Below are 5,152 nucleotides of genomic sequence, written 5' to 3'. Positions count from 1 at the left end.
GTTAATACCATCTAAGGCGCTCCCTGGCCCTAACGTCGCAAATACTGGGCAGCCATTGTTCCGGATATGGATTACCACGCAAACCCATCGGGACAATCTCAAAATACGTTCGTCTTCCGCCGAACTTAGCTCCAATCGTGTGTTAAGTACAATACTTGAAGAAGGAAACAATCGCTTTCCTGCCTAAAATATGACGGAAAACGCACCACAGGAAAAGGACGACACTGGCAGCCAGTATCAAGGTGATGACACCTTGGGCGGCCGGGTCGATAGGATCGCTGTGTGAACGGTTTGCGGCTGTGACCAGGCCCTGGCTGGAGTCGTCGCCACTGGTTCTGGTCGCCAATCACTGATTAGGTGGCTGTGATCAGCGCCGCTGGCGTGTCGCCAATCACTACCCGAGTGCGGCTCGTTAGGAGAGGGTCGGCGTACAACACTGCACTGTCCGGTTACTGGGCGCGTGGAGCGCTGGGAGCACACTCTTAGACAGAAGCCGACGCTGATGGGTACCAGTCGGCGGTGAAGCTATCCAGAGGCGGGGCTTTAGACGGGACGTGCCCACTATCGCGTCCGGCTGTGTCGTGCCCCTAATGCCTGTGATGACAGTTGCAGTGGACCCTGGCGAGCTTGGGGTTTGTAGCTCTGACACTGGCTAGCTTGGGGTGTGTGGCTCTGACACTGGCTAGCTTGGGATTTGTGGCTCTGGGTTTAGCGGCTGCTCGGTGTATGACGTGTACATGCGGGTCGAGTCGTTTGGCTCATCGCCTGTCATAGAGAGGAGTGTCACTATCAATCGAATGTCGATTTGATTTAACGTGAAAACATGTAATTTTCACACCTATCCTTTCCGTAGCAAATCGTTTATCAGTGTAATATGCTCCATTTCATGATTTGGTCAATAACTGTTTACGTAGATTCTCCACCAAATTTACAGAACACACAAAAAGAGAATGTGCTACGATTTTACCTCTCATTGTCCGGAAATCGGGTCCGTGCTTCGTCTGTTGATTGGCCAATCAGTCCATGTTCATTGTACGTGCAACCATCATCTGTATATCTGTAAAGATCTGTACGGGTCTGTAAACTTTTTACGGGTTCAAGTATGACCCCACTACGCCGTTTCGCTCCTTAACGAGCCAGAGCTTCGCGGAAAACAAGCTTGTGTATCGGTTAGGAGGCGCATTCATTATTTGAGCTTAGGTCTGGTCAAAATGTCGAATGCATCAAATGGATCTTGTGTTTGGGAAAGCTCAGCTTGGTTGTCGACTGCAGGTCAAGTTCAGGTCAAAGCCGGTCAGATCAGAAAGTTGGTCGAAGAACGAAGATGTCATGTTTCATATCGTTGGATCCGACTGCATGTTCATTGGAGCTTATGCTCTACTTGTCAACTCAGTTTGGTCGTGATTTTTCGGTGGAAAATTCCGATTTTTCCATTAACAAGTGGAGCAGGTGAATTACATAAAATCCTGCAGTCTTAATATGAAATGGTTCCAGATGTCTGAGACGCGATTAGATCAATCCTAAGCGTTAAAGGGACACTCCCACCTTAACATTAGTTTTGAGTTGAGATAGCCAAATTGGTGGCCATGGCCTGCAAATACCGGTTTGGGCACTCACAACATCGACAAATGCTTTAATTCGGAGATATGGAATTTCAAACTTGCAGTTTTCGGATTCTAAGGGGCTAGTGCATTGGTATGCCCCCTTAGAATTTGTGACGTCATCGGAGATCTAACGATTTTTAAATCTTTTACTAAAACGTTTGGTAGCACGCGGTGGTATATGCTGCTTTGCGCGCAACAAATGCCGCACTTTCAAATAAAGTCGCTAGGAACAGTGGAGATCCCAAAAAGTAAACAAAAGTAAAAGTCTAATATCTTGAAAAGAGGTGAATATTTTTCGATGAAATTTGGTAGATATTCGTTTTCGCTCTTTCTGAACCGAGCGACATCACTTTCGTGCCAATTCATTAACTTTTTTGAAGGTGGGAGGGTCCCTTTAAGGAACCGGGAGCTTATTCCTTTTCCTTTCTCCTGAAAATGAATTTCCCCCCGAGATGTTCCCTGGTCCTCAGAGTGCGGCCAAGTTGCGGTATGTTGGGACTGCAGCGCGGAGGCTTATTCGAGTTACCAGGTCAGTCACATGACCTGACCTGACCCGAAAGTAAGGCTAGTGCCAAAAAAACCGTCTTGTCGTGACCTTGATATCATAAGTACGTGATCGTACTCCAATATTCAGCCATCTGTGGCCAACGCGTTTCTAACACTCGCCAAAGCGGGTGGCGTCAACACTCCCCCCTCTCCCCTCCCCCGGCTGCATAGGGTCAACTGCAGCGGTCGTTTTCGTTAGTCGTGTCCTCGAGCTGCCGCGGACAGGAATCAGATTACGCCCACTCCCTATCACTTACCTCGGCTCGTCTGTGTGTCGTCTGTATGTGTGTTTGTGTATCTCTGTCGGTCTGCGTGTGCGGGACAGGGGAGATAGATGGAAAAGGATGTGCTGAAGACTGAATGCGTGGGTGGTAGCGCTGAACATCAGTTGTCTGTTATGGTTACGGCGCCGTATTGTTGGGTTCTGAGGCTGGTGGAGTAACGACAGTTACACGAACGCAGCATGTCCATGAAAACGCGGATTAACAAACGAGACATTAGGGCGACGATCTGGCCTCGGAGACCACAAACCTTCGTCCTTCAGTTACCAGCCTTGTTATTTTCGCTGTTTGGGCGTGGCGGATCTGTAAACAGCGCCAGTGTATTGTGCTGCCAGACAGACTTGTGCCAAGATCCCAAAAAGATCCGAGATCCAGGATCTGCAAGATCCAAGATCCGGGATCTTGAGGGATCTTGGATCCAGCACTTAAGGTTTTGCCGAGGGATCCTGGGGATCCAGGACTCTGGTCATCATTCTGTCGAGGGATCCTGGCTTTTGATTTCCTCGAGGGACCTTGGGGATCTTGGATCCTGGTTTTGGATTTGTCGCGGGATCCTGGGGATCTTGGATCCTTGTTTTTAACAGGAATACCTTACACATCAGTCTACCATGATTAAATGCCTACCAAACCTACCTATTGCTAGCAAATTAAAATCTCCTGAGGATGAATATCTAGCCAGGAAAACCAAATTAGCCTGTTCAACTCAATTTATACTTAAAGGAAGACATACTCTACTAACTAAGGTGCTCGAGGTTTCAAAGTAGGTAGATATATATCAGCATAAACACAACTTAGACTTTGTGGGCCTTACTATTAACTGGATTATTTGCCAGCTGGCGTCGTATGGTGGCGCTAGCAGAGCTTGTTATATATCAATGCTAGATATAAGTTTGGTCGGTATCAGTTTGGCATTGATTTTGAAAATTTCTTAAATTTACATCACAAACATGTACATAAAAAAAATCTGAAATTTACATCACTATATTATAGCATGCACATGTTCATTTAGTGCTTCTCCAGGGCTAGAACTGACGTCAGTTGCAGTCTGCAGTAGAAAATAACAGATAAATCATCCTAAAATTATGATTGTGCGTTGGATCTTGGGGTGGGGATCTTGGATCCTACAATTTTGATATTGCGTGGGATCTTGGGGATCTTGGATCCTGGTAGTCTGATCTTGCGTGGGATCTTGTGGATCTTGGACCTTGAAATTTTGATTTTGCGTGGGATCCTGGGGATCTTGGATCTTGTAGTTTGATTTTGTGTGGGATCTTGGGGATCTTGGATCCTGAAATTCGGAAATTGTGTGGGATCTTGCGAATCTTGGATCTTGATTTTTGGTCGAGGCACAAATCTGCTGCCAGACAATGTTGGTACGGACCTGTCGCTCTGACCGTACCCCAAGATGATGTGGGGTGTGTCTGTTTGGGACAGACTATCGACCCGTATGTCAATGTGGGGCGCCGACCCCGCTAAATGGCCTCTGTTCGGTCTGCGATGGACAGCTGCCGATGACATGTCGCGGCCCGCCGTTCATGCAGTGAATAGACGACCGCCTGTGACCGGTACATAACTCTCTACAATAGCTACCGATGGCACTCGTCGCACACGTGATCAGGCTGTTGCCGAGTGCCGGCTGCCACAGCGTTGACGAATGGCGGTCTTCCAGTATGCTCCGTCGTCTGTTGGCTGTTTTGGCTATTTTAGTTCACTGCTGCATTCAAACCCTTATTGACGTAGTCGACAGTCTCCCTTGCCCTTTGATCAAGAAGCGAGGCAGCAATAACCGATCATTGACGAAAAAGCTACATTCGCGTGTGTTACAGCTCTGGTGTTCGTGATTGTACCGCTCTTCCTGAGCTGACATAAAAGGATGGCAATAAATACCTCTATCCAATATTGAATGACGTCGGGGGCTTGACGAGAGATCACTCCAACAGGGTGTGAACAGTTGATGATGTTCGAACTTCAATCCTGGAAAACAAGCTAGAGATAAAATGCTGGATGAAATAATTGAAGGCTGACGGCTTGTTTAGCTCTAGTTAAGCTTTATTTTGTATTATATTATTTAAGCAACCGATCGGCAGGACGTTTCCGGGAGGTGATCGTTGGAGTCCATTCCATCACCGACACGTTACCCCGTCTGTGCCCGTCCGGTCACGAGGCAGCGCGCTCACAACGGTTATCAGTGAGACGGATGTGCCAATAACCCAATCAGGGGTCGAACGGTATACCGGCGCAGTCGGCTGGTCCCCCCCCCCCCCAGCGGGGAGAGGGAACAGGGGGTACGGGGTCGCGACGCAGTGGAAGTGATTTAGGTCAGACTTGCCTGACACAAGGTTCAGCCTGGGTATGCCACAGACCTCACGGGAGCAGTTCAGATAGTTGGGTTCAACTTCACCCGTCGTATAATTTGTCAAAGGCGTTAGGGAATGCCGGTGGCTTATGATGCGTTAGGGAAGATTTACCTGACAATATGCAGGCTGGTTGGTGTCACTTTATAGCTCCAGTGGTTTTAGTTGCGCTTGACAAAAAGAGAATAGGTGAATGCTGATCGTTTTTGTGTTCACGGTGCCTATGTATAACAGTATATGATTAATGTTTATCTCGTAGGTATGTTCTCTGGGATAAAGGGATGAATTCGATTGTGGTACAACATTGTGGACCGATGTTCACCCGAAAAGAGCCTTTGATTCTCGAAGCGTCTGCGCCTGTCTGCAA

This window comes from Amphibalanus amphitrite, unplaced genomic scaffold, assembly GCF_019059575.1.
Source record: "Amphibalanus amphitrite isolate SeventyFive unplaced genomic scaffold, NRLGWU_Aamphi_draft 001250F_arrow, whole genome shotgun sequence".
In the NCBI taxonomy this organism is placed as follows: domain Eukaryota; kingdom Metazoa; phylum Arthropoda; class Thecostraca; order Balanomorpha; family Balanidae; genus Amphibalanus; species Amphibalanus amphitrite.
Note: the sequence above shows the minus strand (reverse complement) of the source record.